Raw genomic sequence first — 26,370 nt, forward strand, 5'->3', positions numbered from 1 at the left:
ATGGGCCAGAGACAGAGCACCAGTTTTCACGGAGAACCTAGACGATACCAGTATAGATGAACTTTTGAATAAATTAGAGGATATTGATCCTCAAAATACTGATAATGTAACTGTCAATAATGTTGTAAATGATTGTGTTAATATTATAAGGAATGCGACAGAACAAGCCAATATGTTTGTTAAAATCAATGATAAAAATGTTAAAAAAAATGTAACTCTCAATTTGTACATCGTAAGAAGTATTTCAATAGTGAATGTTATGTAAAACGTAAAAATTATCGCAGGTCTAAGAAGTATTACTATAGAGTACGTTCAACAATTAATTATGATGATTTGGTATGTAAAAGTAGAGAGTACAAGAAGACTTTGAAAACTCAACTTAACGAGTTTCAGAAGGCATTTATAAGTAAATTGCGTGGTTTGCGTACCACTGATCCTAAGTCTTATTGGTCATTGTTAAACAAGGGCTGTGAGAAAATGTATCTCAGAAGGTTGCTCTTGATTTATTTTTTAACCATTTTAAAAATTTGAATTATGCAGAAAATGATATTGATGTTGTATTACCAGAAAATATTAGTGAGTATAATACTGTAATTAATCAGTCTATTTGTGAACAGGAAGTTGTAAATGCAATTAAGTCTTTGAAAAATAACAAAGCATGTAGCGATGACATGATACTTAATGAATTTTTGAAACATGCATCTTGTAAACTTATGCCTGTATTTTTGAAAATATTTAATATTGTATTTGAAAGTGGTATTATACCAGATTCATGGTCAAAGGGTTTTATCTGCCCTATTTTTAAAAAGAAAGGTGATCCTGCAAATGCTGACAACTATAGAGGTATTACAATATTGAGTTGTTATGGAAAATTGTTTACATGTATTTTGAATAATAGATTGTTCAATTATTTGGAAAGTTTAGGATTATTATGTGAAGAACAGGCAGGCTTCAGAAAGGGGTATGGCACTGTTGATCATATCTTTAATTTGAAATGTCTCATTGATTTGTATTTATTTAGAAGAAAAAAATTGTATTGTGCTTTTGTTGATTTTCGTAAGGCTTTTGATTCTGTTAACAGAATATTATTATGGCAAAAATTGTTACGCAATGGTATAGATGGTAAATTGCTGATTGTATTACAAAACTTGTATAAAAATCTTGTGTAAGAGATGGATCTAATTGTTCAGATTTTTTTGCATCTAATATTGGTATGAGGCAGGGTGAAAACCTGTCGCCCCTATTATTTTCTATTTTTCTTAATGATTTGACTGAGTTTATGTCACATGCTTATAGTGGTCTGAATGATGTTTGTAATATGTCTCATTTACTGTTTGACGATGATGATATTGAAGTGTATTTTAAATTGTATCTGTTGTTATATGCAGATGACACAGTCATTTTTGCAGAATCTGCAGTTGAGCTACAATCAGCATTGAATGTAATGTATTTATATTGTGAAACATGGAATCTCAAAGTTAATACTGAAAAAACCAATGTTGTTATATTTTCTAAAAGTCGACAGGCTGATAATGTTCATTTTATATATAATAATGACCGTTTATCTGTTATTGATGAATTTCAATATCTAGGTATTGTATTTTCTAGAAAAGGTACTTTTCATGTGAATAAGTCTAGACTGGTTCAACAAGCCAGAAAAGCAATGTTTTATGTATTACGTAAGGCAAGAAAATTGTATTTACCTATAGATGTATTGTTACAACTTTTTGATGCTGTGGTTGGCCCTATATGAATGTACGGTGCAGAAGTTTGGAGGGTATGAGAAAAATGATGTTATTGAATCATTGCACTTAGAATTTTGTAAATATATAATGAAAGTTAAAAAATGTACACCTAACTGCATTGTATATGGTGAACTAGGTAGAGTACCAATGTCTGTTAATATTAAAGCAAGAATGGTTGGTTTTTGGAAACGTATTGTTACTGGCAAAAAGGAGAAAATTTCTCGTACATTGTATGAAATGCTATATAAACTTGATTCTGGTAATGTTTACCACTCGAAGTGGCTGAATTGTGTAAAAGATATTATATCTGAATGTGGTTTTATTAATGCCTGGAATAATCAATATATAGATACAAATTGTCAGTTGTCTAAAAATGTGAAACAGTATTACCACAATTTGTTTGTAAATGAATGGAAGGCTCAGATATTTAATACCTCAAAATGTTTAAATTATAGAATGTACAAGTCTGAGTTTGGTTTTGAAAATTATTTAACTACATTGCCTTTTGATCTAAGAATTAATTTGTGTAAATATAGGTGCAGTAGTCATAGGTTACCTATTGAATGTGGTAGATTTTATAGCATTGATAGATCAGAAAGAATATGTGATTTATGTAACAGCAATGTGCTAGGAGATGAATTTCATTATATATAACAGACTCTATTTTAAAAGAGTAAAATCCATTTTATTCCTTTTTCTAATCTTTTTCAATGTTAACCATAAATTGAATGCAAATTTCATAAAGAAACACAACTTTTTTATAATATTCCATGTTTTTATTCTTAAAACTGATAAAATTTACATTTAATGTTCAGGAAATTTCCGAAAATATATGAAAGTTTCAAAATATTTGTAGTGAAGCTGTATGTGACAACTATTTTTTCGGGAAATATCCCGAAATCATTTTCAACATTATTATTTATAACATATATGTTGGCAAAGCGTTTCAACAAAAATATCTGAAACACATTTCGGGAAATATCCCGACAAAAATTAACTAACTACAAAATATGTACACAGATGTCTTCAAATATTTCGGGATTTATCCCGAAAAATCAAGTGTATATGCTAGACCTAACAACTAATAATTTCTTTTCACATTTCGGGAAAAATCCCGAAAATATAAATCTAATATCAGGCACACACTTTTTACATAGATTTTTGATACCCATTTCGGGAAAAATCCCGAAATAAAATCTACAAGCAGAAATAATGCATTTTGATTTCTTAAACATATTTGGGAAAAATCCTGAAAAACACATTTCGGGAAACATCCCGACAAAAATTAACCTACTACAAAATATGCACACAGATGTCTTCAAATATTTCGGGATTTGTCCCGAAAATTCAAGTGTATATGCTAGACATAACGACTAATAATTTCTTTTCACATTTCAGGAAAAATCCCGAAAATATAAATCTAATATCAGGCACTCACTTGTTACATAGATTTTTGTTACCCATTTCGGGAAAAATCCCGAAATAAAATCTACAAGCAGAAATAATGCATTTTGATTTCTTAAACATATTTGGGAAAAATCCCCAAAAAACAAAATGTTTAAGATTTTACAACATAAAATGTTGATACATCTAAGAAAAGTTTTTACATAAATTTATTTTTTAAAATTTTGATTCATAAAAATGTTGATTCATAAAAATTTTGATTCATAAAAAATATGTTTCTAACTGAAAAAAAATATGTATTTGTTTATGACCACATTTTTCATTACTTTTCTTAGAAATATTAAGGTTGCTCTCTATTGCATCCCTTTTGTCATGCTTCAGTAATTTTCTAAATATAATATCAGGCCAATTTGTCCCACAAAAAGGGGTTCTTAGGCCTCCTCTAAATCCTATTTATAAGAGGTTGATTTTAAACTGGCCTAAGCATAAACTTTAACATGTAAACTGTAAAAGATTGCAAGTTATAAAACTATGATTTAAGGTTCAGGATTATTAAAATCCCCAAGCACATGTATTGTCCAAAAGTTTATTTAACTGCATATAAAATACCCCTGGTTCTCCTAAAACTGAACTAACCCAGTTATCACAAATATTTCAGTGTAAACTAAGGAAATTTTCAAAGTCAAAGTTCCATTACTGAGAGGCTGGTGAGGAGGGCAATTGAGATATGCGTCCATAACACATTGTACCCTTCTTCCACAATCAGATTTCCATGTTCAGTAACTTATTTGTAATTGTTTAAAAAATACTGACTTCATAATGAACACTTGAAAGTACAAAGTTTCAAGTTTATTTGAGTGACCATAACATAATAGTAAATTATTGTACAAAAAACCTTTACCTACTGTACTGTTGTACATCTTGAAAACAAAATAATTGATAAAAACTAGTTTCAACTCATTCAAATGCTAATGAAAGTTTAAAATAGGAATGAAAAAAAACCCTCAAACTCAAACTCAAAAATATTCAATAATGTAGCCTCATTTCATTTTCCTAATTGCACAATTTTTTTTGTCACAGAAAACATGGAAGAAACTATCTTTAATTATATTTTTCTAAATTTCTTTGATATTCTCCACAGCAAAATATAAAAATACATGTAGCAGTACTTTATAATATTACAAAAGCATACAATAAAAGATAACTACAAATCATAGTATACATAGGAATAAATCTTCATAGCATGTGCAATGTTTGTAACATATTCAGTTGGAATTATTACATATCAATATAAATTGATCTGCTTCTTTACTGATGCCTTGTTTTCTCTTCCTTTCACTGCTGCCTATAAGAACAAAGTAAATTAACATTTAATAAAATATAACAAAAACATTCTATTCCGCTGAACATGCTAAAAGTAAATATTAACTGTGAAATCAACAATTTTGATCATGTTGATAGGTTGAGACTATAACCATTTGACATTTTTAACAAAACTTCTTTGCCCCCTCTGACCATTTTGATTGCCTTAATTGTCTGATGTTTAACACAATCACAATGATCATAATGTACATAATGTTTCTGAAATTTTTTATCACAGTCTGCACTGTTAGCCACTAGTCCAATGCCCCAGACTAGTAAATATTGATTCGGACTATTGAATATTTTCAAAACTTCATATAGTTATAAAGGCACAAGTTTTGATATTTAGTGTCCGTACTAGTAGATGAAAACATTTTTGGCTCAGTCTGTTATCAATAAAGATAGTATAGGCAATAAGTTTTCAAAATTATTTAGTGTAAAGTTGTGTTCTTTTCCCTTTCTTCAATTGAATGTTCCTGACAACCTGCATTCTTTTATGTTTACTTTTTTTCTTTTTAAAAAGACCAATCGAGATTTACAAGGGGAGCAACATTGAGTTTGCATGTGGCTTTCCCAAGTCAAGACCATTCCTGTCACATAAAGTTGTATCTTAAGGATGCATGAGGGTATAAAAATTCAGCAAAAATTTAAACATTTTTTTTTTCATTACAAATTTTATTTCTTAAATATACTATTAGAGGTTAATATATGGTACAAACATCAACCAAAAAATCTATTTGTTTTGGCCCCAGATGATTTTTGAAATGTTTATACCACTGAAAAAGCTCTAAATTATGTCCCTTAGATGAAAAAATGCAATTTTTTGGCATTAAAATTGAAACATCTTTTTCAACTCATGGGTGACTTATATTTTTCATTATTTTTTCTCAAAATAAGCTGTACTATTGTAAAATTTAAGCAATTTCTGTAATTTAGTTCTTTATATTTTGAAATTACATTTTTTTCCTCTTACATTTTGTCCTATTACATGTTTTAGTTCTACAGTAAAAGATACTTAGCAAAAAATACATGCTTCTTTCGAAGGCAGATTGTGAGCTTTAATGAACGGTGACCCTATACTTTTATTTCCTATTTAAGTATAGGATATAAAGTTTATTTCTAGAAAAAAAATAGCAAAATTCTATGTTTAAAAACAAAAATTGTTTTATGCCTGCGATCCCCCTTAAAGCTTTTGTTTAGGTTAAGCAAACTTAAGTTTATAGTGAACTAAAACAAATAAACAGATTCGCCCTGTGCACATGATACCTCCATCACATTTTCAAAGAATAAAGTTCAATAACTTCTTAATAAAATTGAGAATGGAAATGCGGGGAATATGTCAACAACCCGACCAAAGTGCAGACAACAACCAAAGTCCACCAATGGGTCTTCAACAAAGTGAGAAAATCATGCACTATAAGTGTTTCTCTTTTTTCTTTTTTTATATAGAATAAACCTTTGGTTTAATGTTTCAAAGCTGGTTGCACACTAGTAATTTTTTTAAAAATAATAATAGCTTACTGTTGGGTGTGATCCAAGGCTCTGTACATGTGTTGAAGACTGTACTTTGACCTATTTATAATGGTTTTTCTTTTACAAATTGTGACTTGGATGGAGAGTTGTCTCATTGGGAGTCATACCACATCTTCTTAAATCTAATATTATGTACAAACATACAAGGATAAAACTAAATGCCCCCACCGCTATGACGGGGCATAACAAAATGCATATACATTTGTATATATAGAGCATCAGGACTCTTATAAAGACTGAACATGACAGTACCTTATTCTGTATTCTTTCATCTTATCCCCTGATTGCTGACATGAATTTTGGTTCTTTATTTCTTTTACTTCCAGGCAATTTTGGTATGAAAGCACCATATTTCAAGCTAAGTGTACCCATGGTTTGTCCTGGGCGTATTTTGATAAAAATGATAAATGTTGACTGCATCTTTTGGTGTCTTTCTTGTAAAACAATAATGCAAAGCCTCTGTGTGTTGTTTAAATTTACAAATCATAGAAATTAACCAGTAACATATATATATTGTATTATAATTGCACTTCTGAAATAATCCTGACCAGTGACTGTACAGTTTCAGCATATTTTCCTTTGTTCTTAATTTTTCTGATATTTAGCTGAATGCAGGATCTGTGAGAGTATTCATGTGTGTGGCCAACAGGTACTTACAATCAGAGAACCTGAAAAAAAATTATCTGTTGAGTTCTTGACTAGTTTCATTTATTTATCCATTAAAGAGATAGAGCTTTCAAAGAATTTTGAAAGGTCAAAGCAGTATAATTACTTTAATACACTAAAATATGTAATAAACAAGAAGTAATTGTAACAGGATGCTGTTATGAAATCTCCCAAACAAAGCTCCCATAATTAGCCATTTCCATGGTCCCATATTTTATTAGTTATAGTATAACTAATCGCTGTATTTGAATATCAAAAATAAGACAACGCGTGACCGAACGACGCATGGATTAAACGAGTGCGGAGCACAAGTTTAATCCATAGCGGCGTTCGGTCACAAGTTGATGATTTTTGAAATGTTTATACCACTGAAAAAGCTCTAAATTATCTCCCTTAGATGAAAAAATGCAATTTTTTGGCATTAAAATTGAAACATCTTTTTCAACTCATGGGTGACTTATATTTTTCATTATTTTTTCTCAAAATAAGCTGTACTATTGTAAAATTTAAGCAATTTCTGTAATTTAGTTCTTTATATTTTGAAATTACATTTTTTTCCTCTTACATTTTGTCCTATTACATGTTTTAGTTCTACAGTAAAAGATACTTAGCAAAAAATACATGCTTCTTTCGAAGGCAGATTGTGAGCTTTAATGAACGGTGACCCTATACTTTTATTTCCTATTTAAGTATAGGATATAAAGTTTATTTCTAGAAAAAAAATAGCAAAATTCTATGTTTAAAAACAAAAATTGTTTTATGCCTGCGATCCCCCTTAAAGCTTTTGTTTAGGTTAAGCAAACTTAAGTTTATAGTGAACTAAAACAAATAAACAGATTCGCCCTGTGCACATGATACCTCCATCACATTTTCAAAGAATAAAGTTCAATAACTTCTTAATAAAATTGAGAATGGAAATGCGGGGAATATGTCAACAACCCGACCAAAGTGCAGACAACAACCAAAGTCCACCAATGGGTCTTCAACAAAGTGAGAAAATCATGCACTATAAGTGTTTCTCTTTTTTCTTTTTTTTATATAGAATAAACCTTTGGTTTAATGTTTCAAAGCTGGTTGCACACTAGTAATTTTTTTAAAAATAATAATAGCTTACTGTTGGGTGTGATCCAAGGCTCTGTACATGTGTTGAAGACTGTACTTTGACCTATTTATAATGGTTTTTCTTTTACAAATTGTGACTTGGATGGAGAGTTGTCTCATTGGGAGTCATACCACATCTTCTTAAATCTAATATTATGTACAAACATACAAGGATAAAACTAAATGCCCCCACCGCTATGACGGGGCATAACAAAATGCATATACATTTGTATATATAGAGCATCAGGACTCTTATAAAGACTGAACATGACAGTACCTTATTCTGTATTCTTTCATCTTATCCCCTGATTGCTGACATGAATTTTGGTTCTTTATTTCTTTTACTTCCAGGCAATTTTGGTATGAAAGCACCATCTTTCAAGCTAAGTGTACCCATGGTTTGTCCTGGGCGTATTTTGATAAAAATGATAAATGTTGACTGCATCTTTTGGTGTCTTTCTTGTAAAACAATAATGCAAAGCCTCTGTGTGTTGTTTAAATTTACAAATCATAGAAATTAACCAGTAACATATATATATTGTATTATAATTGCACTTCTGAAATAATCCTGACCAGTGACTGTACAGTTTCAGCATATTTTCCTTTGTTCTTAATTTTTCTGATATTTAGCTGAATGCAGGATCTGTGAGAGTATTCATGTGTGTGGCCAACAGGTACTTACAATCAGAGAACCTGAAAAAAAATTATCTGTTGAGTTCTTGACTAGTTTCATTTATTTATCCATTAAAGAGATAGAGCTTTCAAAGAATTTTGAAAGGTCAAAGCAGTATAATTACTTTAATACACTAAAATATGTAATAAACAAGAAGTAATTGTAACAGGATGCTGTTATGAAATCTCCCAAACAAAGCTCCCATAATTAGCCATTTCCATGGTCCCATATTTTATTAGTTATAGTATAACTAATCGCTGTATTTGAATATCAAAAATAAGACAACGCGTGACCGAACGACGCATGGATTAAACGAGTGCGGAGCACAAGTTTAATCCATAGCGGCGTTCGGTAACAAGTTGTCTTATTTTTGATATTCAAATACGGCGATTAGTTATTCTTTTTATTACATTGGCAAATGTTTTTTTTTTATGAAATTAACGAAGAAAATGTAAGGAACTATATCTTTTTCCTACGCATTGACAATTTGTTTTGATCCGACGTTATCAACGTCTTGACAACGCTTTTTGTTGTATGACGTCAGAGAGTGAAATAACCACGTTCATTTCACATGTGAAACTATCGGTTTTTATCTAACTGGGAAATCAATGTAATTCATTGTAACAAATGTAATAAATTTGTTTTATTATCCCATACAAGAATATATAAGGTTTAGAGGTGGGGATCTCTACTGTTTACAAGTATTCTAACAAAAGGGTGTGGGGTAACCCCATAGTCTCCCCCTATATTTGGTTTGATTTGTTAAATTGTTCCATTCAAGAATATATATGGTTTAGGGGTAGGGATCTGAACTGCTACAAGTTCTCAAACAAGAGGGGGTGAGGGTAAACCTGAAGGACTTCCCTTTTATTTCATTTGATTTGTTTAATTGTCCCATACGAGAATATATATGGTTTAGGGGTGGGGTTCTGGATGGTTAACAAGTTTTCAAACAAGAGTGGTGGGGGTTAACCCCAGAGAAATTCCTTTTATTTCATTTCATTTGTTTAATTGTCCCTTGCAAGAATATATATGGTTTAGGGGTGGGGATCTGGACCATTTACAAGTAAGTTTTCAAACAAGAGGGGGTGGGGATGATCCGTAGGGAATTCCCATTTCTTTCATTTGATTTGTTTTATTGTCCCATTCAAGAATATATATGGTTTAGGGGTGGGGATTTTGATCATTTACAAGTTCTCAAACAAGAGGAGTTGGGGTGACCCCCAGGGACTTCCCTTTTATTTTATATGATTTGTTTTATTGTCCCATACAGGAATATATATGGTTTAGGGGTGGGGGTCTGGACAGTTTACAAGATAATAGCACATTCTCAAATTGAAGGGGGTGGGGGTTTCCCCCAGGGACTCACCCTATATTTCATTTGATTTGTTTTATTGTCCTGTGATCATTTCTGAAGACTACATGGGTTTATCACTTACAGTTTTCAAGTCATTTGATTTTTTTTTTAAATAAAATCCCATAGTGTTCTAATGTTAACCCCTCCCCTCTTTATGCCCCTTAACATACCCCTTAACAGAAGAGAAGCTTCTATAAAAATGCTTGTTTTGGCCCCTTTTTGGCCCTGAATTCCTAAACTTTGGCCCCATAACCCCTCAAATGAATCATAACCTTCTACGTGTGGTCTCAACATTGAGGTATAATTTCAGAGCAATTTAAATACTTGTACACTAAGTTATTATCCTGAAACTAGAAAAATGCTTGTTTTGGGCCCCTAATCCCTAAACAGTTGGGACCATCATCCACAAAATTGATCCCAACCTTCCTTTTGTGGTACTTTGAACCTTCTGAGAAAATTTCATAAAGATCTAATCACTTAAACTAAAGTTATTATCCGGAAAACAATGTGTCTTCGGACGATGACGACCACGACATCATACCATTATACAATCCAAAAAAAAAATTTGGGTCGTACAAAAACATAATAGATTTTATACCAATATGTGAATTAAAATATTAAGGTACAATGTAATGTATGTGCCTGTTCCAAGTCAGGAGCCTTTAATGCAGTGGTTGTCATTTGTTGATGTGTTACATATATTTGTTTTTGTTCATTTTTTGTACATAAATTAGGCAGTTAGTTTTTTGTTTTCTTGTTTTACATTTGTCATTTGGAGGCCTTTTATAGCTGACTATGTGGTATGGGCTCCTCATTGTTGAAGGCAGTACAGTGACCTTAAGTTGTTAATTTCTGTGTCATTTGGTCTCTTGTCGAGAGTTGTCTGATTGGCAATCATACCACATCTTCTTTGTATAAGCATAAATCAAATAAAGTTAAATACAACTTTTAAAAGTGTTGACAATGGTTGATGTTAATTACATTTCTGATATACATGTATCAGATTTATTTGAGGAGAATATCTAAAATACATGATTTTATGAGGGCTTGGATCCCGTTGACATGTTTAATCCTGCCATCTTCTGTGCTTGTCCCAAGTCAGGAACCTGGACAATCAGTGGTTGTTGTATGTTGCTGTGTTGCATATATTTGTTTTTAGTTATTTTATTTGTATATTAATATTATGGTCATTAGTTCTGAATTGTTTTACAATTGTAATTTCAGGGCTTATATATATGACTATGCAGTATGAGCTTTGCTCATTGTTGAAGGCTGTACTTTGACCTATAGCTAACTGACCGACGGAGGGACAGGTGTAAAATAATATGTCTGTCTACTTTTTTCTTACAATTTCATACATTTCCCATATCATTGACTATTTTATCATTACTTACATCTGTCCATTATTATGCTGTCTTTTAGGTTCACATTGCATTTCAAGCTGATGTTCAATACTTGCACAGTTGTACACCTAGAAAAAAAATCTGCTAAATTAAGATAAAACAGTCTTGTGCAACTGTCACACTAATTTAGATAGACAGTCGTGTGAGTTTCTAACAGAAAATTTACATCACATCAATGAGAAATTGAAAAAAGTAAATAAAATTATACATTTGTCGCTATCGTTGTTGAGGTTACATGAGTGATTTATCTGCCTTATTTTTTACATGTTTACAAATCAGTATCCAGGAGAATAGTAAATATATAGAGGCTCTGCATCCTCCCCCTGAAATGTTCTGCTCTTAAGGAAACCAGGTGCTTTTTCTAAGTAAGGAAAGAGTTTATAAATTACCCATCATGTCCTCACATCTAATTTATAAAAGATATATATGATTTTATTGATCTTTGAAATGTGTATCAGAGTGAGAACTTCTCAATGTTCATTTTTTTTGGGGAATATTATATTACCCTAATTTTATATTTTTATTGTCTTTAAGCAAGTAAAACCCATGAAATTGACATTTTTCACACATAATTGACTAATAGTAGTAATTGGGAATGTAAACATGTAATAATGTTTTCCCAGTAGGCAGTTTAACCAAACTTAAGATAGACTAGACATAATAAATCTATTATACTATATACACAGCATGCACAGGACATGTGCTCCTATCATAATGATGAACTGAGTCCATACTGTCACTGAGTGTCCCTTTAACAAATAATGCAAAGTTACAATTTTTCTATTTAGATTCTGTGACTTTTTTAAATTTTAAACATTCTTATAGTTTCCTTGAAATAGATATATAATTGTTTTATACTTAATCATCTGTAAATTTTTTTATTAATGAAATTTTTTTTTTTTAGCTTAACTGATTAATCAATATTTAGGTCACAAGGCTTTTTACCTTGATGATAGAAGCATGTCTAGAAATTGCTTCAGATTACTTTTAAGCAAATAGAACAGTTGTGAACATTTAAAAGGTCCCAAGTACATGTAAATATTAATGACACACATTTTTGATGACCTATAATGTATTAAGAAATTTTCAAAGAACATACATATAGCTTAAAAATAAAAAGCACAAACAAGAGTGCAAACGCTGAAATGTCTCGCCTTCTTTACTAATCATTGATATTATGTTGATAGACCTAAATAAAAAGCTTTATTACAACTGTCACTTAAACTCAACACTAACCAAGAAAACGAAACATTGATCAATCATGAATGAACCACGAAAATGAAGTCAAGGTCAGATGAACCATGCCAGGCAGACATGTTCAGCTAAAAATTCTTCAATACAACAAATATAGTTGACTTATTGCTTATAAATTAAGAAAATCAGACCAAAACGCAAACACTTAACACTTAGCAATGGACCGTGAAAATGAGGTCAAGGTCAAATAAAACCTTTGTAACAAACATATAGATCATAAAATATTTCCATACACCAAATATAGTTGACCTAATGCATAAAGTATTAGAAAAATAGACCAAAACTCAAAAACTCAACTTTGACCACTGAACCATAAAAATGAGGTCAAGGTCAGATGACACCTGTCAGCTAGACATGTACACCTTACAATCATTCCATACACCAAATATAGTAGACCTATTGCATATAGTATATAAGAAAAACAGACCAAAACACAAAAACTTAACTATAAACACTGAACCATGAAAATGAGGTCTAGGTCAGATGACACCTGCCAGTTGGACTTGTACACCTTACAGTCCTGCCATACACTGAATATACTAGACCTATTGCTTATTGTATCTGAGATATGGACTTGACCGCCAAAACTTAACCTTTTTCACTGATCCATGAAATGAGGTCGAGGTCAAGTGAAAACTGTCTGACGGGCATGAGGACCTTGCAAGGTACGCACATACCAAAAATAGTTATCCAATTACTTATAATAAGAGAGAATTTAACATTACAAAAAATCTTAACTTTTTTTTCAAGTAGTCACTGAACCATGAAAATGAGGTCAAGGACATTGGACATGTGACTGATGGAAAGTTCGTAACATGAGGCATCTATATACAAAGTATGAAGCATCCAGGTCTTATACCTTTTAAAATATAAAGCTTTTAAGAAGTAAGCTAATGCCGCGGCCGCCATAGCCGCCGCCGGATCACTATCCCTATGTCGAGCTTTCTGCAACAAAAGTTGCAGGCTTGACAAAAATCCCGTTATAAATCAAACATTGTTTCTGTTAGCACTTTCACCGCATCTCCTAGAGTTCATCAGACAGAACTGTTATCGTTACTAGTAACAACTTGTGACATTACCTAATAGTAACATGCGGTAGTTTGTATATATTACCAGTCAGGGGACTTACTGAAATAAGTGATTTTTAAATCACTTATTTGAGTAGCAAATTTGAGGTTTTGTCACAAATTGGGATTTTGTAGTTTTTTCAAAATTTTAAACAAATAGGTTTAAACAATATCTTTTAATTAGTAAAATTAAAAAATATGAACTTTTTGCTTCTTTAAAGTAGCAAGGTTTATGCCTTTGATGCTATGATTTAGCTGAAAATTCTATTTTAGTTGAAAAAATGCTATAATAATGGCTTTTCATAATGCACTGATACTTTCTTAAAAGATTTTTCACAGCAGTGGGAGTATTTTTCCTGTGAAGTTCAAGGTTTCATCTTTCAGATTATGTAATAAAATTCTACTGTTCTCAATAAAAATTTCACTGTTTGTGGGGTGTTGAAATTAGTGGGAGTTATTAAAAAAATGATACTTAAAGAAGTGATTTTTGGGAAGGAAATTGAGGTGTGATACTTAAACAAGTGATTTTTATGTCATTATCCTAGATTCAGTACAAGGTCATCACCTGAAATGACCTGGTCATCCTAGACAACACAGATGTTGGTTCTGAAACATAATTACATGAATTAGTCCCTGGATCATTAGTATTCTATATTTAAAGCTACAATAAAATTAAATCACTTCTTCTAGTGATTAATTTGTACTACTTAAATAGGTGATTATTAAAGAAAGACAACTCTAACTTCCAACCTTTATGGAAATAATGTTACTTGAATCAGTGATTTAGAAAATCACTTGTTTAAGTAAGTCCCCTGACTGATTACGGAATCTTATTTACGGACCAAATTTCACTTCCTATTTAAAGTCAGTTTATACAGTTCAAGAAAATAGGGTTCCTTGGCTTCACATGGAATTTTATCTTCGGTCCACATCTTAAACTAAAGGCTCTAAAGAGCCTGTGTTGCCCACCTTGGTCTATGTGCATATCATTATAAACAAGTGAAACTGCGAGCTACTGCTCACTGATGATACCCTCGCCGCAAGTGGATAATATTAATAGTGTAAAAATATGCAAGTGTTCGGTAAACAGGAAGTTGTCGAGTGATGAATCTGAAAACGCATCATACGGTATAGCTGACTTATATAAATCCTGAAACCAAATTTCAGAAATCCTTGTATTGTAGTTCCTGAGAAAAATGTGACGAAAATTTTCAACTTGGCTATCAAGTGTAAAATCAGACAAGTGTTCGGTAAACAGGAAGTTGTCAAGTGATGAATCTGAAAACGCATCACACGGTATGGCTGACATATATAAATGTTGATACCAAATTACAGAAAGGGTGGATGTGTAGTTCCTGAGAAAAATGGGACAGACTGACTGACGGACTGACGGACGGACTGACGGACGGACTGACAGACAGAGGTAAAACAGTATACCCCCCTTTTTTAAAGCGGGGGTATAACAAAGGACACAGATGGATTCATGACAAAATTTTTGTTTTGATGATGGTAATGTGTTTGCAGATCTTACTCTACTGAACATTCTTGCTGCTTACAATTGTCTCTATCTATAATGAACCCATGAATCTATCCCAGTAGTTAAAATATTTTGTAAAATTTTACAAGATTTACAAAATTTAGGAAAATTGTTAAAAATTGACTATAAAGGACAATACATGTTTGACTATAAAGGACAATACATGTAACTCCTTAAGGGGTCAAATGACCATTTTCATCATGATGTTGACTTATTTGTAAGTCTTACTTAGCTTTACATTATTGCTGTTTACAGTTTATCTCTATCTATAATAATATTAAATTTAAAGATAATAACCAAAAGCTGCAAAATTTTCTTAAAATTACCAATTCAGTGGCAGCAACCCAACAACAGGTTGCCTGATTAGTCTGGCAATTTCAAGGCAGATAGACCTTGACCCTAATGAACAAATTGAACTCGTCAGATTTGCTTTAAATGCTTTGGTTTTTGAGATTTTAGCTAAAAACTGCATTTCACCCTATGTACTATTTTCAGCCATCTTGGTTCGCCGGGCAGGTCATCGGACACATTTTTTAAACTAGATACCCTAATGATAATTGTGGACAAGTTTGGTTAAATTTGTCTTAAAGTTTCAGAAGAGATTTTTGTAAAAATTACAATTAAAAATTTATGAAAAAATTGACAAAAGTTGACTATAAAGGGCAGTCACTCGTTAAGGGGTCAACTGACCAATTTGGTCATGCAGACTTTTTTGTAGATCTTACTTTGCTGAACATTATTGCTGTTTACAGTTTATCACTATCCATAATAATGTTCAAGATAATAACCAAAAACTGCAAAATTTCCTTAAAATTGCCAATTCAGGGGCAGCTCGACGACGGCACAGACGATGAGAAAAGCTCACTTGACCTTTCAGGTCAGGTGAGCTAAAAAGGGATATACTTTAAATTTTCCCTTTCAACATTGGTCAAAATGTTCCTGAACATGGAGAGTTTCTAATTGACGGGTCCTTTATCTGCTGTCACTTTGTGAACTCTCACTTTATCAATTGGCCTATTGGTTTGACCTACATGTATGTACTTATGATTACAAGTGGGACAGGTTGCACAATAAATATTTTTTTATGATTTAGTTCATATAAAAGAGAAGATGTGGTATGATTGCCAATGAGACAACTGTCCACACGAGACCAAAATGACAGAGACAATAACAACTATATGTCACCGTATGGCCTTCAACAATGAGCAAAGCCCATACCGCATAGTTAGCTATAAAAGGCCCCGTTCATGCTATAATTTTGGTTTAATTGCTGTGCCTGATTTCAGAGTTTTACTTTGTCTCACTTCTAGCATTTAGCACATTCCACATCTGGGATCCCTGCATTTTTGTATTTCTGCCACCTTCTGTGTACTGAATTTTGTTCATGTAAGAAGTTTCTTCAGATTTGGTGCTTGTGGTTCCCAATAAGCTGTGATCCATTGAAGTAGATCTTTCAATTTCTTTAATTGATTCAGAATAGGTAAAAAAACCTTAGCAGAATTAATGATCAGTGAATTTTTTATTATCTCCCTTTAAAGGACACCTTTCACTGTGAAAAAGTCCTCTTATTGAAAGTCAACCTTGTAGGACAGAATTTAATAGTACTTTTTCATGAAATAATGTCCAATTGAAGAACACTTTTTCACAGCATCCGATAAATTAAAATAATATTATAGGGTTACATGTATTGCATGAATATTGGGGAATATTGTCTAGAGTAGAATTACGTTATTGCATGAGATTGCGAGTGCAATCAAATATGTTCTACAAGGGACAATATTCCCCAATATTCATGCAATAACCTTATTATTGTATAGCAATATAATATTTGAAAGTTAAAATTGGTTTAAACGAAGATTCATGAATTTTGAAGATTTATTGCACACTTAAATTACTTTTGGTTACTATCTGTGGGAAATATTATATTGCTATGCAATAATAATAGTTAGTAAGTCCAGAGTAATGTTTTATTGAACACTTTAAATTATCACTGTGTTGTTTTGTTTAGAACATGGTTTTGGCAAAGTTTAACTGCATACAATCTAATAGAGAAAATTTGTTATTCTTTGTGAACTTTTAAATTTGTGGTTCACCTAGGCCTGTACCCATGAAAACCACCGAAATTGATATCCAAAGAATATCAATGAATCCACAGTAGATAAAGACATTGCATGACGTCATGAATTTTGAAGATTTATTGCACTAGTGCAATATTGGAATTTATTGCACGCTCATAATAATATATATAACCTTTGGTTACTTTTTGTTGGAAATATTATATTGCTATTCAATAATACATATTATTTCTTTGGTGCATGTTGTATAATATTGTTAAATGTTGATTTATCTGAATAAATATTGTTTAAACTAAACACTTTATAAAAAATATCAGACAATTTTAAAACCAAAACAACTCTTTCTTTTTTTTTCATCTTCATTCCCAGCAGGGATGGGGGAAACAAACAATCATTTTTGCATGGCCTGATCTAAACTACCGGATAACATTGTAAATTGCACTTCAGTAGACTCTTTCAAATCTTCAATTTCAAAGCATCAATATTAACTCAATTACAACATCTTACTTTTGTTGAAGGCGGTTACTATATATATGGTAGAATAGAGTAGAAAAAAAAGAAAAAAACGAATAGAAAATAGGGGTTGTATGCAAGTAAAGCTTAGATTTTTGTAAAAAAAAAACCAGAGACTTTTAATTAGGTTGATCTATTACAGATTTTCATTGTGATTAAGTCACTAAAATAAGTATTATGTTAATTATGCCAGCATTTATTGTTTACAAAGAGTCCTACAGAACTTTAAATTAAACTAGAACACACCTGTGATATCGCAGGTCCATGACTGAATTAAAGTATAATATAACTATGCGCAAGCCTTATTTTAGTATTAGTATTGTCATCTGATAAAGTCATGCCGATTATAAGATACACAGTTTTCTCTGCTTTCAAATCTCTCTGTTTGAACCCGTCGAATTGGAACTTATCAATTATTGGTAATATTAATTATTTGGAAACAAAAGGTCCTGGAATGGAGTATTTTTTAATCAACAGCATTGTCCTATATTAGTTATAAATAAAGTTGAATTCTTTGATTCGCTGTTTTACGTCATGCCCACTAACAAATTGAAAACTGTACCTATAAGCCTTATTTTTAGTCCAAATTTTTAGTATTCGTATATTGTTATCTTAGAAAGTCTTACTGATTAAAATACTACAATAGGTAACAATTTGACAATTTAGTAGTGTCAACCCTGTGAATTGTGATTATGACCTGTGTATATATAGCATATTAATCCTGAATACACCGTTTGGTGGTGCGCCTGTCAGATGCGGAAAGTACAGATAAGGTAATAGGTAACAGGTGAATATACTATTGGTATCGGTATCTGACTTGACCCGGAACTTCTTAATTAAGCCAAAGGTGTACTTGAATAGGTCTATATTTTTGTAGTACATGTATTGTTTTAATGAATAACTTTATTTCTGAATTTTAAATTGTTTTTTTTTTTAAACTGTGTAAGAGAAATTATTGCTCTATTTAATAAGCATTGAACAGTTGACATTATTGTGGTCAAGCAAATGACAAAAAATATTCTGAATCCAGATTTTCCTCATACCTGTCACTAGCTGCGGAACCGTAGCTCTTAGGTCCTTATGTTATTTTTTGATTATTTGCGGACGATCTATGGTCCGCAAATAGTCAAAAAATAACATAAGGACCTAAGAGCTACGGTTCCGCAGCTAACCTGTCACTAGCTGCATGTCAGGTAAGCTGAGGATTTCCAAACCGAAGTGGTTCGTCTGAGAAAGGTGGAATTTACAGAATAGGTGACGGGTACCAGGTCTGTGGATGAAACAAACATCCTCACCTTCAAACTGTTTTTTTAGTTCAACTTCTACTACTTACAGTCAGTGATCAACGATCATCAACACGGTTACAAGAGCGCAATTATTTGTTTACATTCAACCGGCAACTTTTTTACCGCTCGAATCTAAAAAAGTTAAAAAGGCCAAATAAAGTACGAAGTTGAAGAGCATTGAGGACCAAAATTTCTAAAACTTTTGCCAAATCCAGATAAGGTAATCTATGCCTGAGGTAGAAAAGCCTTAGTATTTCAAAAATTCAAAATTTTGTAAACAGTTAATTTATAAATATGACCATATCAATGATAAGTCATGTCAGCACAAACATTGCTGACTACGTGGGCTGGTGATACCCTTGGGAAAATAAATCTCCACCAGCAGTTGCATCGACCCAGTGGTTGTAAATTAACTCATCATAGATACCAGGACTAGATTTTGTACATACGCCAGACGCGCGTTTCGTCTACAAAAGACTCATCAGTGACGCTCGAATCTAAAAAAGTTAAACAGGCCAAATAAAGTAAGAAGTTGAAGAGCATTGAGGACCAAAATTCCTAAAACTTTTGCCAAATCCAGCTAAGGTAATCTATGCCTGAGGTAGAAAAGCCTTAGTATTTCAAAAATTCAAAATTTTGTAAACAGTTAATTTATAAATATAACCATATCAATGATAATTCATGTCAGCACAAATAGTGCTGAATACTGGGCTGGTGATTCCCTCGGGGAAATAAATCTCCACCAGCAGTGGCATCGATCCAGTGGTTGTAAAGAAACTCATCATAGACACCAGGACTAGATTTTGTACATACGCCAAACGCGCTTTTCGTCTACAAAAGACTCATCAGTGACGCTCGAATCTAAAAAAGTTAAAAAGGCCAAATAAAGTACGAAGTTGAAGAGCTTTCAGGACCAAAATTCCTAAAACTTTTGCCAAATCCAGCTAAGGTAATCTATGCCTGAGGTAGAAAAGCCTTAGTATTTCAAAAATTCTAAATTTTGTAAACAGGTAATTTATAAATATAACAATATCAATGATAATTCATGTCAGCACAAAAAGTGCTGACTACTGGGCTGGTGATACCCTCGGGGATATAAATCTCCACCAGAAGTGGCATCGACCCAGTGGTTGTAAATAAACTCATCATAGATACATGTACCAGGACTAGATTTTGTACATACGCCAGACGCGCGTTTCGTCTACAAAAGACTCATCAGTGACGCTCGAATCTAAAAAAGTTAAAAAGGCCAAATAAAGTACGAAGTTGAAGAGCATTGAGGACCGAAATTCCTAAAACTTTTTTTATCATTAACCGTGAGGAGGGCTGTTTTGTTCTCATTTCTATTTACAGGAACTGCGGATAAAAATATTAATTTACAAAATGGTTGCCAAAAGTAATGTTAAAGTCATAAGAAACCTCAAATCAAAAAAAAAAATAATGCATACGTTTTTTTAACACTCAATGGATAATTTTCATTATAAAACTTATTTACATATACTTTTTTCTGAAGAAAATTCTTTAACTTATTCATAATTAAAAGAAGTTTATTTTATTTTAATTGCTTCCTTCCAGGAAGCAATTCCCCCGACATATTTTCCGTATGCAAAGTGACCTCAGTGTGACCCATCTCGTAAAAATCCGGTGATAACAATACGCATGGATGTCCTTAAAATAAACTATTATCTGAATTTACATGTTAAACACGTGCTCAATTTCCATTTTTTTGTTGATTAAATTGTCGATTGTTGACAAACAGGTGACAATCGTTAAACTTCGGCTTCAAAACACGAACTTTAATTACCTGCCATATTTTCACAACACTGACCGATTGAAAAAAAAATTAACGATTATACGAAATTTACACGAAAAAAATTATAAATTCGTGCACAGAAGACTAAGTTTATGATGTTTGTATGCATTGGTTCAAGAATTGGAAGAACATTATTTTTCACCGGTCTCTCGTTTCTTATGACTTTAAACACAATACACTCAAATTTTTAAATCATCTGATAAACGACTTAAATTGGTATTCTTGTGTCCCGGTTTTGTTGTTAAACTTTATGGTAACGAGAACCAGATACCTTCATAAAGAATATATTCACTTAAATTATATGTTGGATATATAATTCTATATGAATATTTATGTAACAGAATGCTATTTTTTACTTTTCACGAATGTGACCTACTGAATTAGACTATTTATCGGGTTTGTTATAACATGAGCAACACAACGGGTGCCACATGTGAAGCAGGATATGCTTTCCCTTCCAGAGCACCTGAGATCACCCCTAATCTTTGGTCGGGTTTTTGCTGCTTAGTCTTTAGTTTTTTATGTTCTGTCATGTGTACTATTGTTTGTCCGGTTGTCATTTCCTTTTTAGCCATGGCATTGTCAGTTTATTTTCTATCTATGAGTTTGACTGTCCCTCTGGTATCTTTTGCCACCTTGTGTATCACGGTGAACAGGATCCTTCATAAATTTGAAAAATTAACAAAATGTTTTGAAATGCTGGGAAATTGACACATTTATGCAATCAAATGTCCCTGTTGAATGTTTTCTTAACTCGAAACTGTATTTTCTTATTTTACTTTTTAAAAGTCAAGTCATTAACATGAATTGCAAATTCGATATGAGTATAATTGGTGAAACACATTCTATTTTAATAAAATGTCTTTATAAATCTGACCTTTCAATGAAAATCAATTTCTGATTATTCAGATTGAAAATGTCGGCTTTTTTTGGAAGTCATCATACAATTTGATGGGAGAATATTTCCAAAGCAATTGTTTTTTTTCCAAACATGAATATTCAAGACATTGGACCATACAGAGGTTCACTGAAAAGTCGAAATCGTGATTAAACAAATTGTATAAAAACAATACTTTATTGAGTTTGAACATATATTTCTGGATTGAGCATTGTACCTGTACCCGAAGACAAGGATTGTCTCTTATATTTGTAACTATATACAAACATACTTATTTCCCATTATTAACAAGTTTTTTTTTAAATGATGCTTGATTTCCCAACTCATGATCAATATCAAACTGGTTATAACATGTATAACAAGGCTAACAGGCTTCGCCTGTCGAGGGAATGTTAACATAATACGAATAAATGAAAATCAAAAGATTATTAATTTCTGGTCGAGTGATCATTTACCACATGCGATTTGTTCAAGGGATGTGTAGTTCATTCATAAAAAAATGGATTAATGATTTTGATTTCCAAAAAGGATTTATTTCAAAGATATGGTGAGTAAATATTTGTTTATAAAATGAACCTGTTGATACAACATGACTTGTTACAATTAGATGATATACATGAATTACATACACAATAGAAATTACGTGCAGGGAGTTGAGAGCAGTGTACATATTATTATTCAATTAAAAGAACCTTAGTGAGCACGCTCACATACCCCACGTCCCCACATTGTCATTGGAGAAATTAAATAAGTATAAGAAAAAATATTGAATAATAATTTCCTGTCAATATACATAGTATGTCCTTATTATCTACAAAATTTCATGAAATTATGTTGTGTGTTTTCAGAGGAGTTGAGATGACAAACTGTTGCAGAAGTACATTGAAGCAAATAAGTTCAAAGGGGCATAACTCCTAGAAAAAAAAGTGAACCGTAATTTCCTGTTGATATGCACATCTACATAGTATGTCCTTATTATCTACAAAGTTTCATGAAATTCTGTTGTGTGGTTTGAGAGAAGTTGCGATGACAAACTGTTGCAGTAGTACATGAAAGTAAATAAGTTCAAAGGGGCGTAACTCCTAGAAAAAAAAAATGAATCGCAATTTCCCGTCGATATGCACAACTACATAGTATGTCCTTATTATCTAAAAAGGTTTCGTGAAATTCTGTTGTGTGGTTTGAGAGGAGTTGCGATGACAAACTGTTGCAGTAGTACATTAAAGTAAATAAGTTCAAAGGGGCGTAACTCCTAGAAAAAAAATTGAATCGCAATTTACTGTCGATATGCACAACTACATAGTATGTCCTTATTATCTGAAAAGGTTTCGTGAAATTCTGTTGTGTGGTTTGAGAGGAGTTGCGATGACAAACTGATGCAGTAGTACATTACAGTAAATAAGTTCAAAGGGGCGTAACTCCTAGAAAAAAAATTGAATCGCAATTTCCCGTCGATATGCACAACTACATAGTATGTCCTTATTATCTGAAAAGATTTTGTGAAATTCTGTTGTGTGGTTTGAGAGGAGTTGCGATGACAAACTGTTGCAGTAGTACATTAAAGTAAATAAGTTCAAAGGGGCGTAACTCCTAGAAAAAAAATTGAATCGCAATTTCCCGTCGATATGCACAACTACATAGTATGTCCTTATTATCTGAAAAGGTTTCGTGAAATTCTGTTGTGTGGTTTGAGAGGAGTTGCGATGACAAGAAACAGGACTGACGGACTGACGGACGGACGGATTGACGGACGGACGGACTGACGGACGGACGGACGGACTGACGGACGGACGGACGGACGGACGGGTCAAAAACATTATACCCTCTGCAACTTCGTTGCGTGGGGTATAATCAGTATCAAAGATGTCACTGCACTGACCTGACCACGCAAAATATATATTTATATACAAAAAATGTCACACATAGTAGAAAAGGCTTCGTTTTTCGTATTTGGTTTAAGACATTTGAGCAAAAATTGCATTTCATGTTTTATCATATTTAAAATCACCGATTTACTTATCCCTTTCTTTTGATATTTTGCGATATTTCTAGTTTTCCAGATAACCCATTTCGTGATTAGAAGCACCGTATCTAAAATTTGGGTATAAGATGCATCTGCATTAATGACCCCAAAAATTATACTTGTTTCCGATTTTTGTAATTTTTCGATATTTAATTTTGAACAAAATTCCCATATTTTCTCAAAAAATTCCCGCCAAACGTCTTCCACCAGTTTACAATAAATAAAAAGATGAAAAAGTGATTCGTTTTCATTGCAAAAGTGACACTTCCCGTTTGAGCGATTCATTTTTTGTAATTTTTCTTCAGTGTAAATTATATTATGTAGTAACTTCCATTGATGTTGTTTAGTTTTTCTGTTAGCTAAATTCTTATTTAAAGTTTCCCAAATGTATTCCCATGGTAGTTCATTCCCAAAATGTAAAGTCCACTTAAACTGGCTATTTGGAGCTGTTTTATTCTCATAAAAGTATCTAATATCATTAAGGCATAATTTTTTGGCATCAACGACAACTCCATTTTTTATAAATTGACAAGAATTTGTTATTTTTATAGGTCTATCAGAATGACTTTGTATGATAGAGTCTGTTTTTAAAACGTCAATTTGTTGAGGTGTTAACGAAGATTTAATGCGGCTATATTGTGCAATCCAATTCCTTTTATCTTTAAGACTGTTAAAAATATCAAAAGAAGTTTTAAAGGATTTATTGTTTAAGTCAATTTGTTGAGGTGTTAACGAAGATTTAATGCGGCTATATTGTGCAATCCAATTCCTTTTATCTTTAAGACTGTTAAAAATATCAAAAGAAGTTTTAAAGGATTTATTGTTTAAGTCCCATATATCTTTTATTTTTTTTATTCCACTGGAGGCAAAATTTGCATAATATAATGCATGTCCCTTGAACTTAAATTTACAATTGCCGAATATATTTTCTTCTAAAAGGTCTTCTTTCGTGACCGATTTTTGGATTTTCTGTAAGTCAGTCCAGGAAATTAAAAGTTCTTTATAATATTTGGACATTTGTATTTGCCTAAAACATGTAGTGTCCGAACAAGAACATATAAAAAAATCTGTATCATATTTTTCGTCTAGTGACGTTGACCAGTATTTTCCTATTGCATTCCATTTTTGTGTTTTTGAGTTGACAATACTGTACATACTTTTCACCTGTTTTGATTTAATAAAGTCCCTTAAGTTTATCATTCCTATCCCCCCTTTTTCTTTCGGTAAACAGCATACTGTTTTGGCGATTTTTCGCCTTTTTCGTACCAATTAACCTTAGACCTAATTCTGACTGCCTCGGCTTTTTTGTCATAATAGTCTTTTATTTTAACTTTTAAATCATTTAATTCGTTTTCATTATTCAAGTTATTTGTAAGATCGGATCCCGTAATTTTATCCAATTTTTTTCCCACTCCCTTATTTGTTTTTCTGTCACGTTTAATTGCTTTGCCACTTCTATAGTAATACTTTTTATTTTTATCTTAGTTTCCTCCCACCATTCAAGACTATTTTCGAACTTATTTTTTTTTAATTTCCAGTTTCCCCAAAAGCTTTCGAACGTATTTCTAAATAAATCCGATTGAATAACTGATGAGTTCATTTTCCACGTTCCGGGACCGCGTTCTGGTTCATTTGTTTTTAATTTCATGAATACACCGTCGTGATCACTGAACGGAAAATAAACTATTTTTGCCTGTTGCGATTTATATTGAAGCTCACTACTTATAAAGATATAATCAATTCGTGACTTTGAGTTACCCCGACAAAAAGTATATTGTTTGTCTTTAGGGTATCGTTTTCTCCACACGTCTTATTGGAGTCATTTATTGACAATTTTAAGTCGGACATTATTAGAAATACAAGAGAAAACAATAAACCTTTTGACAGTCTTACCAATGAAGAACGAATTGCACTGAAAAACTTACGAACCAACAACAATATCGTCATTAGATCTACAGACAAAAGGCAGTACAGTGGTTGTCATGGAAAAATCTGCTTTCATTGAAGAGGCTGATCGACAACTTGACGATGCAAGGTTCTACCGAAAACTAGACTCTGATCCTACAAAATCTTTAAGCAGAGAAATAACTGACACTTTGATATAATGCACGACGATGGTTTCATCGATGAAAAAACTCTTATATATTTGAAACCAGAATATCCAAACCGGGCAGATTTTTATCTTTTACCTTAAATTCATATGGCCAATAACCCAGGAAGACCTATTGTTTCAGCGAACGGTCATCCGACGGAAAAAATCTCGGAATTCGTTGACTTCCATCTTCGTCAACATGTTGAAGACTTACCATCTCACATCAAAGACACAGCCGATTATCTTAGAAAAATGTAGGCCTTAAATTTACTTTCCTCCAACACGACACTTGTCTCTATGGACGCCACCTCCCTCCACACGAATATTCCACATGCAGATGGCATTGATGAATGTAAAGAATTTTGGAATTCCCGACCATTAAAATATCCACCTACTGAATGCTTGGTCAAAATGCTCACGCAGATACTTTTAGGATTTAGATACATTCATCATTCATGCCAACAACATGCATCAAATTATCAAATTTACTCATGAGAGATCTAAATCCAAAATCACCTTCCTCGATACTTCAAGCTCCCTCACAGATGGCATTATATCCACTGACCTA

General features: G+C 32.2%; 2 long non-coding RNA genes across 2 annotated transcripts; both read right to left on the reverse strand.

The window, feature by feature from the left end:
- Window positions 1-2,499: 2,499 nt before the first annotated feature.
- Window positions 2,500-6,712, reverse strand: LOC139491458 (uncharacterized). The gene is made up of 2 exons (XR_011656546.1): window positions 6,297-6,712; window positions 2,500-4,494 (listed from the first exon to the last, which is right to left on the reverse strand). It is a non-coding gene; the product is annotated as an uncharacterized lncRNA (long non-coding RNA).
- Window positions 6,713-7,752: 1,040 nt separating this feature from the next.
- Window positions 7,753-19,049, reverse strand: LOC139491459 (uncharacterized). The gene is made up of 3 exons (XR_011656547.1): window positions 19,024-19,049; window positions 11,236-11,312; window positions 7,753-8,504 (listed from the first exon to the last, which is right to left on the reverse strand). It is a non-coding gene; the product is annotated as an uncharacterized lncRNA (long non-coding RNA).
- Window positions 19,050-26,370: the final 7,321 nt, after the last annotated feature.

Source organism: Mytilus edulis, chromosome 10 (assembly GCF_963676685.1).
Source record: "Mytilus edulis chromosome 10, xbMytEdul2.2, whole genome shotgun sequence".
NCBI lineage: Eukaryota > Metazoa > Mollusca > Bivalvia > Mytilida > Mytilidae > Mytilus > Mytilus edulis.